This window comes from Phaethon aethereus (assembly GCF_964289735.1).
Source record: "Phaethon aethereus genome assembly, chromosome: 4".
NCBI classification, from domain to species: domain Eukaryota; kingdom Metazoa; phylum Chordata; class Aves; order Phaethontiformes; family Phaethontidae; genus Phaethon; species Phaethon aethereus.
Window position 1 is genome coordinate 6,058,169 of NC_138578.1, and position 14,956 is coordinate 6,073,124.

Sequence of the window (14,956 nt, forward strand, 5' to 3'; positions counted from 1 at the left end):
TACTCAATTTTTTTCTAAGCAAAGGGAGTGGAGAATTGTCTAGCTGAAATTAAAAATGCAAGGAAAGACCTATGGTATCTGTCTTTAGGATATTATGGAATAACAGTGAAACAACGTTTGACTTGTAAGGAAATTGCCACCTTTGCATGATAAAAGTAACTGTTTTTTAAAAATGGTAGTTTTTAAGAATTGCTCTGGAAATGGTAAGTAGATGTGAGTGCAGAGAACAAAACATTGATAAGGATGCATGGCAGTTCAGAGATGCTAAGGCACAGGCTAAAAGCCAAAATTCTCAACTACTTGCAAAATCCCAACATGCCACTATAAAGGGCAGAACCCTTCATTTCCACGGTGCTTAGTTTCCTGAAACCCTAAACCCTTTCTAAGTGTTAGTAAGTTAACTTCGTAATGCTCCATTTAGGGGAAAATAGCACTTTCAAACCTTTTTTTACAGATGTCGAAACTGTCTCTGGAGGATTAAGTTGCTTACCCCAATTCAAAGTAGAAACACGGATTTGAGCCCCAGATTGTCTCCTACATGAATATCAAGTTTAACTCTATGAGCGGGCAAGCACTTAGAATGGCCAAGAAGTGAAGGAGCCCCAGACTTTGTAGAAGTAGTATTTGTAGCCCTTTTACAAGTAGCCGTTTTACAAGTAATACTTGTCTTCCTGTCCTACAGAGGGATCTTGAAGTGATATTAGTGAGCTACAGTGAACTGTGTACCCATGACATCTGTTTAGAACTTGATCTACTGTCTTCACAACATATTTTCCTGGTGCTCACCCAGGAAAATCCTTATGCAAATGTATAGATTAATAGTACTGTTCACATTACACAGGTCTCACAAGCTGAACTGGTAAGCGTTGCACTTCAAGCGGAAGTGTGTGTGTTACCATCCTTCTTTTGATGCCCTTGCAAGGAAAAACTCTTTTAATCTGATTTTCTTCAAAGTTGTTTGACAAAGTACTTCAAAACTGTTCTGGTGTGGAAAGATAAGCTGTCAGCATGGAGTCCTGGTACGTCTGAAAACACATCTTCTCTATGATTGTCTTGAAGGCCAGGCTATTTCAGTGAAATTCAAACCTGAAGCCAATAAGACTTATTTCTGTCACCCTTCACCTAGCGGCAATTTATTTAGACTGAGCTTCCAGTATGGCTGGAGTGTATTTAGTTCTTGATAAGCATATGTGGAGTTTTGGTGTTTGGGGTTGGTTCTAGTGATTGCTGTTACAGCCCAAAAGCCTTATAGCAGAACTGTAAGCCTAAAAACACTGCTTTGAGGTCCACATAGATCTGGTTTCAGAGAAAGGTGTGCGTGTGTAAGGAGCTATGGGTTGACACCATGCCAAATTTGCTTTCACAAGTAGAAACTAAAGATGAGATCTTCTTGTGTGGCTAGATAAAAAACATATCCTCTCATACAACTGAGGACATATGCAAAGTCTTAGTCTCAAATCTTCACCAAGAAATTGTTTCTAAATAAATTGATATGTGTTGGTCAATTGTTTATTACTTTTTTACTGCTAGTATGTTTTACAGAAGACTGTATGATAGGAGCAAAGCAAAAAAAACATGGCAAGAAAATATTCACCGCTTTTCCAGCAAATGCTTGCACTCATTTTTATTTGCTTGTTGTGACAACGTGTTTGCAGAAAGTGAATGTTGGACTTGAAATTGGGATTAATTTAATGATGAGATAGAGTTTGTTTCAAACAAATTTAGCCTGGAAGGCTATCCAGGCTGGAAGAGGAAACAATATGAAGGAACTAAGTTGAGCAAACAGCTCAGATACTGAATTGTGAATATTGAGCATTTAGAAAAATTTCATATTGGTAATCTTGTCTAAATGAATAGTAAGTAACTTTTTGAATGAAAAAGGCTGGGCGGTATGTTGACTGACAATTCCTCAATATGAAATGCAGCTGTCTCCACTGTGTCTCTGTCTGTTCTTCTCACTCGTGTTTACTAGTGCTATACTTCACAGAGTATTCCATTAAAACTAATTGTTTTTACAAAACAAATTACTACCTAGCTAAGTAAAGAATAAAGGACATGGTTTTGACACTACTTTCATTCTTCATTGTCTATGTCTAGCTCTAACTAACTGTAGAAGTATCCTATTTTCTCGTTTTTATGTAAATGAAACTCAAGTAAGCAATGTTCATGTTGCATATTCCCTTGGTCTATCTTGCAAAAATCATTAGGGCCTGACTTTTCCATGAAAAGGAATGCAGAATGCTGTCTGCTTGTAAGTTTGTGATTCATGCCTCCTGTCAAGGCTACCAAACCAGTAAAAACACTGGAATGTAAAAAAAATAAGCATGATTATATATTTCAGGAAAACAATTTTCTCAAGAATGTTTCTGGAACAAATCTTCAGTGTTTAGCTATTTCTAGTTGATATTTCAGTAATGGAATGCCTACTGGCACCAATTTGTACTACAGAATTGTCCCACAGGACAATGCTTTGCTTTAGTGTATTTAAGGTGTCTTTTTTCGGATTCTTGCAGCAGCAAATCCTTTAGCAGCTCATTAGTTAATGGAAACTAAACAAAGCTTCTTCCAGGAAAAAAAAAGTTGATCTCTATCACCCCACAGTGAACTTCTTTTCTTAAATACATAACACATGCTTTTGGAAAATACCTTCAGTTTAATCTGGACGCTGTAAACTCCAAAGACAAGACTACATCCTCATTCATCCATCTTGCATAGCTCGAAACTCAAAACTTTCTGGGGAAAAGAAAAGGAAGTGCAGAAGATACTTTTTGTTTATAGAATTCTATTTGTATGATATGACCAGACTTTCATCTGTCATTCCCCTTAAAAATAGCAACCTACATAACTAAGAACTCAAGGGTTGGCACTTATACATAGGTCTCCTAAAGGCACTGATGGACCTGCTTTGCTCTCTACTAACAGATATTTCTTTACGTGTTTTTCCATTTCTTATGGAAACTCATTCTGCTTTTTATTGTCCAGAAAGCTCAGTGCTAGCTGATCCCCCCATACACGGTGACCTTATTGCTACAACTGTTTCTGCCGGAGGAGCTTTTTCACAGCTTTTCCTTTCCACTAGAACCGCCACTGAAACACCAGTATTGTTTGTGCAAAAAGTAGTGTAGTGTGTAATTCAGATGCAAAAGCTATGACTTTAGCAGCTGATAATGTAATCGTAAGTTTGAATAATATATAATAATGACACTGATCTCTGGTCATGAATATCATAGACTTCATGTACAACCTTAACGCATTTGGAGCAACACTGGGTCAGGAGGAAAGATCTGTGTGAGATTTTACTGCTGCTGTCATTTGCAAAGATGCAGTGCACTGTTTTAGTGGATCTGTGATGGAGGTATACTTCCACATTGGCTTTTACTTATGCTTTTGCAAAAAAAATTACCATTCTTTCTGCAGGGAAATATCTCTGCATAGAGTTGAGCAACCATAAAGCATAATGCCCTGAGTCTCATGGAAGCAATGAATACAAGAAAATGGCAAGCTATTTTGCAGATGTATTTTGGAGACATGCTTTCAAAATGCTTGTCCTTTCAAAGTTAACTTACAAGTTTTTATATCTTGTCATTACTGTTCTGACTTTACACTGTAGGAAGACATCTTGCTCCATTTGTCCTCACTGTATCAGTTTGCTACTCCCACTGGAGAAGTCTCAGTATGTGGAAAAGAAACTATTCCTGAAATCAGTTAACTCTATTTTAAACTGCCAAAGCAAGTTGCTCCTGTTTCTCCTCCCACTTAACCCATAATTCCTGAAAGTATACAGTTCCCAGATATAAATGTAGAAAACCTAAAATTAAAAACAGATCACTTTTCTTTTAAGGATTGTGAAATTGCATACTTTGCGTTTATCGAATAGCTACTATCTAAATGTAGAATATATAGCAAAATACTGCTTAGTCCTTATTCCAGGTTTTTATTTGTGACTTTTTTACTTTAAAGTAATCATTTGTGATTTATAGCAATATAATAATAAAATAGGACACAATATTGTCTACTCTAAGGAATCTATGCTTTGAAATAAATGAATAAATCAAGCAGGCAGATAATGCACGAGATCTGCTATACAAAGTCTGCTGCATTCAATTCTGAAGTTCTTTACCCGTTCTTGGATTACATTCAGATAACTAGTGGACAATTTTCTCAGTACCTCTAGCAATTGTGTTTTTTTTAGAGGAGACAGTTTTCTTTTTTAAACATTACCACCATATAAGCCTAGGTTTCTCTAGAGGTTATGTAAATAATCGATGCTATTTTTGCATTACACTTCTTTCACTGGTTTAACATTGGTAGGTTTTGAGTTCATTAAATTTGAATATAACATTTAAATTCATGCTATGATTACGTGTAACTTGTGAGATGTGCAGGCAGTAAATTAATGCTCATTTTGGTTGTATGGAATTATAAGTTTCATGAACACATGAAAGTCATAGTGACATGAATAGGATGACAAGCATTCAGCACACACATACAAAGTCACAAAATATCCCCCCGAACTCAGAGAATCTGATCTATTTTCCACAATTTGTCTGCAACATCATTCATGAGGGTCCTATTACTGCCTTTGCCATGTTATCATTGGAAAAATCCTATGGGTAATGGGCCAGAAATAAACTCTTTTAGCTGAGTAGCTCTACTTTATAATTCATGCATAGTTGTTTTCTTTTTAATTCATATTCCTTCCTTCTTTTCTCCCCTGGTTTTCTCATCCCTCACATTGTTTCTTTGTCCCTCTTGTGAATTTACTACATCAAAACAAATATCTATGTGTAAGGTCTTTGCTAGAAGGACTATGTATAGCGTACTGTTGCAAGATCACTTTTACCGCCTTCTTTTTTAAAAGAAAAGTCTTCCACAGGGCACATTTACACTAAATAGCAAAGACAGCCCTTTCAGTCTAACTGGAAATACCTAGTAAAGCAGAATATTACACAGAAAACACTAGTTTGTCTGGCAATGTCAAGGCTACAGCCATCTGCTAAGAGTATGAGAACTGAGTGTCCAGTTCACATACCTAATCTATCAGAAAGTAACTTAATAGTAGCTGATTGCTTTTATCATAACTTTCGGTAATAAAAGGTGTTGAAAACTATACTAAATTGGGTGCATTTCACATAGATTTCCTCCTTGGTCCTGTCCATTGACAAGACCTAGATTCATTATTTCGTGCTCACTCTTATGGCCTTGGGCACAGATTTAACACCATAGTTATGTGGACTAATGAGGCATGAAAACATGGGAAAATACCATGAAAAATTAACCATGGTCCATAAGGTCAATTCTGGTTTATAATTCTTGTAGCTGTTCATATTCTATGTACCTGGCTTGCCAGAATTCTTAGGATCGTTCCATAATTCATGACACAGGTTTATCAGGTTGCAGTTAAGACTTTTTGGTATTATGGTGAACTATTTTTGCTTTGTTTCAAAAGAGACTTGAATGCTGATCAGGCACAAGTCTTGTCACAGAAATCTTGCCTTAGTCTTACGAGTCTTAGTATGATTCTACAAAGTTCAAGGAGATGTCTTCCATACAGAAGCCTTACAAAAAGAAACAACCAGAGACAGCCCCAACAGAATAATAACTGTTCAAAACATCCAAAAGGAAAGACATTTTTCATGGGTATTTCAATAATTTTTCCAGATCTCTATATTGCCTTCATACCATTTCTCATATTTTCTTTGAAAAATAATACCAGTAATCAAACTCCGTGACAATAATGCATCTTAATAAAATAAGGGCATAGACTGCTTTTTACTATCACAAATAGCTTTTTGCAATTGTAAAGTTAGGTTGCTGAATGCTCCCTGATAACTGATGATGAAGGACAAACTGACAGGAATGTGTGCTTAGAAGATCCCTTATCAAATCTAGGTCTAATTAGTAAGTTGGTGGCCTAAAATACAGAGAAAAATTATTAAACCAAAAAGAATAGAAACAACTGGTATTTTAAAAAGAGTAACAAATGGGTATTACCACAGAATGAAGTCCTTGTCTGTGCTTCAACATCTTTGATTCAAACCCATTCTTAAAAAAAGGGCATCAGATTGCTCATATGTTGGTGCTTTGTCATCCCTGTAAAAATTCCAGATGCTGTTGTTTCTTAAAAGGCATAAACAATTTGTTGTATAGCATCTGCACTGTTCTGCAGCACTCACAATTTTGCTAGTCACACTTCAAGTGCATGATTACCTCATTGCTAAGCTTTGGGAAATCTGTTGCTAATTCTACAAAAGTTCCCTGTTGGGCAGGCAGTAACACAGTGCATAAAGAGACTAAGATAGATTAATAAATAAACATCTGAAGAAGTATTACTTTCCTGTTGACGATGAGTGCCTTTTGTTTCTCCCAATGCCATCCTTCCACAATGGACTTTTTTGCAGAATATGCTTAAGGTGGGTATGGAAGCAATGCCATTCAGACACCATTACAGAGAAAAGCAAAAGCTGTAATGCTGCTTAGAGCTGTTATCTAAAGGCTCCAATTACCCAACAGGCATCACGGTGAAAAAAATGTCAGGCTAGTCCAAGGAAAATAATGCGAGGGGAATACCCTAAGTGTTCTGTGCTCTGGGGATGAAGATGCACTACAGCCTTTGCTATATTGCCTGGCTCTCTGAAGGACTTTGTTGGCATGTCTGTCCCCAGTGCCGTAATGCATTGCTGTGCCTCAGGTCAGGTAAGGACTGCAGAAACTCAGGTGATCCCTCTCTGTTCCATCACACTTCCTGGCAATGGCCAAAATTGGAGAAATTTAATTAAAACCTTGGAATGCCAGGAGAAAGTTAATAAAAGCCACACGGCAGCTTACTATTATGTTACCCTGTTTATCTTTTTCAGGTCTTTGCCAGACCTTAAAACTAGTGATCACTTAGACCCACCAGTAGCCAAGACGGAGAAACTACATTAAGGGTAGGGAGAATACGGTTTGCTTCAGAAAGCCAGGACAATAAGTAGCAAACCATATTGCTGTCCTACATGCTCTTCAATCACTAAGGGGGCACCAGTCACCTGGTGTCAGAACCAGTCCCACTCTTTGAAAAAAACAATAAATACAGAAGACAAGTCTTATAATTTAAGCCCCAGCTCATCTGTTTTCCCATCTTATATCCTGATAAAAAGAAAGAAGGAGGCAGAAGGGGGAAGAAAAAGCAGAAGAACTGGGGGAGTTAGAGGAGAAAGGAGACTGATGCATAAGCTATTTGTCTTTAAGAACTTGCTTAGCTCAAGCCTTGGTCCCAAAAGCATCTTCAACAACCCTTGATTCATAAAAAGCCTAGTGCGGTTACTGGTGAATATTTCTATTCTTACATTCCCTGATTTTCAGGGTTTATGATTTCTTAAGGGCATTGTAATGTATTGGAGTTCATCTCTATGTAAATAGTTCATGCACGTGGCTAGCTGGCTAGCTGGCTGTGGCTGTGTCTAGCTTTTGTAGAAAAGCAGGGAAGAAACCTAACGTGCTAGGTCACTTGTCTCACCGTGTTTAGCTATGTCACTCATCCACTTCAATAACAAATACATTTAGGGTAAATGTCATGAAGTTGACACTGTATTAGCAGCAAAAATGTTGATTCCAATTACTTGCAATTTTCTGTTTGCTGTAAAAATAAACCTTCTTTAGTAGATAATCAAAGTCGTAACTAATTCTTTATCCAAATTTAATTTTATTGCAGAATTCTGTAGGATTATGCTAGTGTAAATATTAAATTTCCACCTCAACAGCTTCTTTACACAGGCTGGGCCAGATGTGCATCTAGTATAAATCAACATTGCTCTGTTGATGCTACAAGAGACAGGAAGATTTCTATCAAGCAGTGGTCAGTTCCTGTATGATTAAACATATAATATGTCATGCATTTGGGTATAAAATGCTTTTGACTCAGGACTGTTTTGCAACCACTCTACACTTTATTTGCCCTGTATGTAGCAATGGTTATAAAGGGGTGAAGCACTGACCAGTCAGGCCTGTACGACCTTAGTGATACATACTCAGCTGGAATGATGGGGGGAAAAAAGAGGGTGGCTGTGTCACAGAGTGCTCTAAAGGCATCTCAATGGGGAGGAGACATTGGAAAGGCAAACAGGTGGCTAAGAAATCGGGGGACCAGTTATTTACTGTTTATGGTGAGAACTAGCAAGGGTTTGGTGAAAACATCAAACAGCTGGTCAAAAATATATAAAAAAGAGCTGGTTTTCACACAGCTGTGGGAGTCGTTGCCACTGCATGTTGTGGAAGTCAAAAATAGAAAGGGGCTCATAAAGCTTAGGCTAATGTCATGAGGGTAGGACTGTCAGCGGGTACAAAGGATGATGAGCTGGATACAAACTGTGCTTCAAGAGGTCGCTAACTCATTAATTGCTTCCCGTAAAGCCGGAACCCTGCACGAGAAAGCTCACATGATACGGTTATCTATCGCGGTTTCTTATGCTTCTCCCCTAAGTACCCGTGACTGGCCACGGTCGGGGATGTGCGGATGGGCCAGCTGTTCCTGCGACTCTTCTCAGGCCGTGCTTTTAATGCCATTCATGATGCGTGCTGTATTGGTAGAAGTATATATATGGATGCAACTACATCAGAATATGATCCAGTGGAACAGATCGTTGGCTGATATTAGTGTAATTGCATTGGTTTCAACAGAGCTGTGCTGGCACACAGCAGCTGGGGAACTGGCTCATGAGAAGCTCGTCTGTTCCAGGACTTAGCCACCAATGTGCTATTTAGTTACATGCTGGCATAGTACTGTTAAAGCTAATGCAATTATAGAAATGGAATATTGGAACAATTCAGTCATGAATTGCAATCTTTATGGATTATACTTCGTTCTTTATAGTAAACTCAACTAACATATGCTTTACTTAGCTTTAAATATTCTCTTACTAATGCTATTGAAGCATCAGAAAGTAAAGTGAAACTCAACAGTTTGCTCAAAAAAGAAGGAAAATTGAGATTCAAGCTGATTCCTACCTGGAACAAATCATGAATAATGAGAAATAAACAGTGTTATTTTCTCCCTCCTTCTATAACACTTTAAAAACATCCATTTATTGCAAATGTCTTGCACACGTCATACTTAGTAGAATGAAAATCTGATGCAACCGGCTACATAACTGAAAGCAGAGTTAAACATTAAAGTCACAGCTTTACGTATGATAAAATATTGTAAGTTAATTAAAGTGTATTAATGCAAGCACGCTACTCTCAAAAGAGATGGTCTATCATAAAGTTTGTCCCAAAGTTTGTTTATGACATTATATTCTTCCTAAGTGTCTGATGCAAAGAAGAAAAAGGTCAAATAATTAATATTGTTGTCTTAAGACAAGTAATCTTCCCAGTGTTATTCTTTCCCATTTTTATTAGGTTTTATTTCAAATTTAGGTCTTTTAATATGTTACTGTCAATATCTGTGATACTCCAAACTGTCAGAAGAAGAAGATAATGTTGTGAATGAAATAATTATCTATTAGATCTGAGGTCTGTGCATAGAAATGTTACTCTGGAATTAGGACTAATAAATTAATTTGTATTTTTGTATTTTATGGGTTCTATGGAAAATCCAGCTATATATGTTGCTTGGTTTAAAGAGCATGTAATAATTTTCACAGTTTTGTTAGTGCTGCAGTGTGGCATCCCTTGACAGTTAAGCTTGTGTGAGGTACACAGTGTAGAGAAACACATCCAAGTCATCAAATACTTTTATAGACATTTCACACACTTTCAGACTTTACAGTCAACAAATTATTGTTTCCATAATGGTTTGGGAATTCTTAAGGAATAGCTTATCTACAAATAGTTTTCCTGATGTATCAGCTTTCCTTGCATTTTCTTTTTGGAACTACAATGGAAATATGTATTAAATCAGGGTTTTTTTTACCTATTCATGAAGCTTATTTCCCAGAAATACTTATTATTTTGGCAGGCAAATTCCCAAGTCTGTTTACTAAACATACTTATTAAAAAAGAATTTGTCAGAAAGTAATTCTATCATTACAAGCTAATAATATCTTAGTCCTTCCTTTCCCTCCAGTTGGTGAAAATGATTTCTGTTTGCAGACAAATTTGTTCAAGATAAAGAAAAATTTCCTATGCTACTTAAAGGAGCTGACAAAGAGTGAAAAAAAATTATTTTCATGGATTGGCTACGATGTCTGTGCTAGGTGCCCTTACATGAGGCACTGCTAGATTTGTGCATAAAATAAGCTTCCTATAACTAATAGGAGATTATATACATATCTTTTTTCCTCCTTCTTTTGTGACCAGTAGAACTGGGCTCTTCTTCGGTCTATCCAAAGTATTGGATTGCAAACAATCACAATATTCAGTTGCAAAGCACCAGGACAATTATAAGAAGGAACAATGAAGAGGAAACTGTATTTATGATCTCTACTGTATGGTTTTTCTTTGTAGAAGACACATGTCTGGGGCTTTAGAGCAATCAGAAATAGAGGTTTGGAAATATTTTCACAATATGCCTTGTGCACCAAAAATCTCAGTGCAGGGCAGTGAAACTATTAAATAACCTCGGGCTGTTTCTTCAAATAGTTTCCACCCGAGAAAGTAGATTTCTCTGAGACCAGTCAAAATGTTTTGCTTCAAAATGTAGAAAGTGTAATTTTGAATTTGAAACTATGCTTGAGATTAAGTTTAACTATATTTACTTAATACTTCAGTGTTACTAAGTGATATAAAGTTTGATCAGTTGGCCAAAAATTCAATTATTTACACAGTTCTTCTCAAGCCTTTCAAAAACTTGTTTACTTGATATCAATTTCTACGTATGTTAAATATTTTAATATATATTATTATATATGTTATATATATTTTTATATATGTATTTCTACATCTTTTATATATTATCTACTCAGTGGATATAAATGGGCATTCCTCAGCTGAGACCCTGACCCCATAACTTTTGGTTCTGATCTAGAGCAGTGATTTCAATCCACAGCAGGCAGAGAAAGTCTTTGTTTAGGGTTCAGTTCACAAGGATTTTCATATTACCCTGGGAACGGAGAAAATTACTGTAAAATATGGCACCACTGTGCATATAAGATTGACAGCTTTGTTGAGATCTGATTTGTAACAAATTCTGAAGTGAAGAAAGGTTCACCTGATTTCTGGATTTGTAAGAACATATTGTGGAAGGTCTGCAGTTCATACCTTTCCACTGATTTCACTTCAGACTTCTGAGGTCTCTTCAGAGCATCATTAGTCCTTTTCATTAAGCAATCTCTGGCAATAGTTTGGGTCTAAACTCTTCCTCTGAAATAGCTAAATATATTTTTAATAAATAAATATTATAAATAAACATTGTACCACTCTTCTAAAATACTCTTTAAAATGTTGCATCTCTCCATCTTTTTTATGCTTAATGGTCTTCTAGACCTTGGTTTAATCTTTTACTGGTTTTCATTAAACAATACCTACTTCTGCTTTGTTTCTCGCTTTTCAAAATGTGAGTGGTGCCATAGCACATTAAGGGTTCCCCTAGCAACACAAAACCGTGCTTTTCCTTGGAGCTGCATCTCTGAGTCTAAAGCACTTAAATTGTGACCTTTTAGTTGCAGCTTGTCCTGAGATTAATTAAGAGCATTTAAAAATAGTATTAATTATAAAGTTTAGCACATTCTTTGATCTGCAGAAAACTGAACTAAATGCTTCTATTTACACTCATGTAAGGGGGCCAGATCTTGAGTTTTCTACACCCAGATTAGCAATGAAATACTCACATCCTGGGTTTAAATAATATACATTAAAACGGAATTAGATCCTTGTTTTGGACTCTGCATTCACTTTTGTTAAATCCTGTCTTTACTGAGGTCAGCACTATGTGGATACACGAAAGTTTTATCTAAGGACTACCAATTGCAATGAAATCTGTTTATACAATTTTGTATTTATTCTCTGTCACAATATGTCATCTCTTCCAGAGTTATTACACTCTCCATAAACAGAGGGATGTGTGCATGCACACACTTCAATTTGCTGAAGTTTACTCAAGCCTAACTGCAATGAAACATAACAAAGAAAATGAGTTGACATTCAAGATCTGTTTAGCTTGCTACTAACCCTTTCCAACAGCAAAGCATGAATGCCTATGCTAAATCCTTTTTGGGACATTTGTCTCCTTCCCCCTTGATGGAAGAAGTTTCTTAAGAAAAATATTTAATCTGAATCATTTTGCCTTAAAATATTAAAACCACAATGAGAGAGTGCAAATAGGGAAATGTAGTTTTTCTTCATTACAATAAAGTCCTGAAATGTACCTTCTCAGAATGTTTTCAGCACAAAATAAAAGCTCACAGCTTTGCTTCTTGCAGCTTTGCTCAAGCTCGTAACAGGAGAACTTCACTGTGTTTGTGCCAATCTGCGATGGGACTCTCTAAATCCCGGTAGAATACTTGTCTTCCATTACTTCCCTTCGTCATTCTTCCTGACATATCCTACTAGTTATTTGCAATAATCTATGCATATCCTACCCTTTCATTAGTTTTGCACCATTAAAACTTGAGAACCAGATTTGGCAAACTTCTGCAAATTTCAAACCGCTGATTTCAAGATGAGGTCTCAAAACCATAAAGTAATAAGCAACAGTTGTTTGTAAAACTTTCCAGGATGGGGAAAGGGCACCAGCTATCAGATAGCTATGGACCATGCTCTCCTTTTTCCTCTTCTTAGTCTTGTCCTGCGTTACTAAGCAGTAAATATTCAAAGTTCTGGATATAAATAGCCTCTGCTTTACTCCCATAGTAAGGCAGATAGATTTGTGGTGATCTCGTTGTTCAAGGTGGGTAAATGCAGCTGAAAGATAAGTTTTCTTACACAAAAAATACTGAACCTCCCAATATGGTTAACTTTTATCTTTGGTCCCTTTCTGCAGGTAAGCCCCATTCATTCAAGGTCACCTGACAAAAAAGGCTCCTAATCTTACAAATTTGGGAGCTTTTTCAAATTTGGCAGTTTTATATGTCTGAGTGCCTATGCACACAGGGCTCGTTGTAGAAAAGCACTCTTATTTGTGAACTTTTGGCGATCAAGTTTTTTATTTGCAAGCTTGTGTGCTAAAAGCAAAAGAACTCTGGATTCCAGTTTGAACGGATGTGCAGGGAGGATATCTGTGAAAGCAAACTTTAATCTTTTTTTCAAATGCTGTTTTATTTAACCAATAGATTAATTGAAAGACCTACAGCTGATACTGAAGGATTTGTGAGCAACCTATAGAAATCCTTTCTCTAAGAAAGCTCAGTCCATTCAGTTAGAAAAGACATGAGATATATAACAAAGAAACATAACAGGAAACATTACAAAATTAAGTTCCATGAGTAAATGTTAAATGATTGTAAATAAGAAAATAAATAAAGACTACATACAGGCCACTGAAAGTTATAGCTGATAATTAGATTTTATCTTTCTGGTAGCATTTAGCTTGTAAATAGCCCTCGTGTTTCTGCTCTATATGATTTAATTTTAGAATAATCAATTAGAATCACAAACAGAGAACTTTTTCTTTAAAAAAATAGATAACATTTATTTTTGTTTTACCTTTCCGTAACAGTTTTTTCTACATGAAGTTTTTAAACAGAACTGACTGAATTTCAAGAAAATTCATTCCTTTTGGAATAAATCTCTTTGAGAGCTCTGTCTGGAACATTGATTTAGGATTAGAGGAGTCAGTAGAAATAACTGAATGTATCTACTCATCTATGACAAATATGGCAAATATTACTATTAAATCCTACATCTATTTCTGCTTACCATTCTTCAGACTCCTCAGTGAACGTTTTTGTGATGTTCTGTTGCAATTTTGTTGAAAAGGGATGAATGACTACATTCTGAATAAATTCAGAGAAGAGTAAACTAAATTTTTTATTGTACGTAAAAATAAATAGACAACAAGTTAACATGGTATGGAGACAGAAGAAATAAGGTGAAGGTTTCTAATATTAATTTACCAAGTCTGTTCAACGGACAAACAGCATTTCCAGTGTGATTCCATTTCTAATGGATATTTTCCCAAACTTTCATTATGACGCAGGGTGCTTCAAGCATTAAAAGAGCAATGATAAATGGTAAAAAGCATGAGGGATCCCATCCACTCATGGTGAAAGCAGTTCTATAAATTTGTGAGGTTGAGAGTGAATAAATCTTGATGTTTGTAGCTGATATTAATATATCATAATCTGTAGACTTGATCCAAGCTCCACCTAAGTCAGGGAAAGTGCTCCACTGACTTGTGCTTTGTGGCACAGTGCTTATTATGAATTTTTATGTTGGTTAGACTCCTTTCAGCTGGTTGATGCGTAGTGCCATCTTTGTGTTGTGACATGGGCTTTCTTGCATTTTCTTTTGATACTGTTCCCGTTCTCTGTGGGAGAGCACAGTCCCGGCCCTACGCCTGAAAGCTAGCTGCTCATTCCCTTCCAAAACACTGCCAGTGCTGCAGGTGTGCAAAGCAACTTGTGCTGAGGATCACCTGGCCATTCATCGTGTGGATTTAACTCGGCTCCCATAGCATCTGACTTCTCACCCCCCAAAACAGTGGTTTTGTATATGTAGAACTGATGATATGATTCTGATTCTTTTCTTCAGCCTGTACATCATCTGTACAGTGCTGGGTTGTTGGCTCTAAAAATTAGTTATACTGTTGCTCTTGTACACTTTAAGTCTTTTATGGTGCCTGAATCTGATGAAGCTTTAAAATGTTATGCAAGTACCAAAGCAGGCCATTTCATCTCTGAAAGAATAAACTGGGGGAAAACACAAGTCAAGAAAGTTTCCAGGACAGGAAGCAAAAAACTGGCTGTTTATTCATAACCAGATGTACTTGTCTCTTTCTCTGTCTGTTTGCATTAGTCCTGGTTCAGCTTTCTCCTTGTTTGTGGTTTGCAAGTATGAATGAATATTATGACATGCTGTCTCCCAGTGGTTCCGTGTAAAT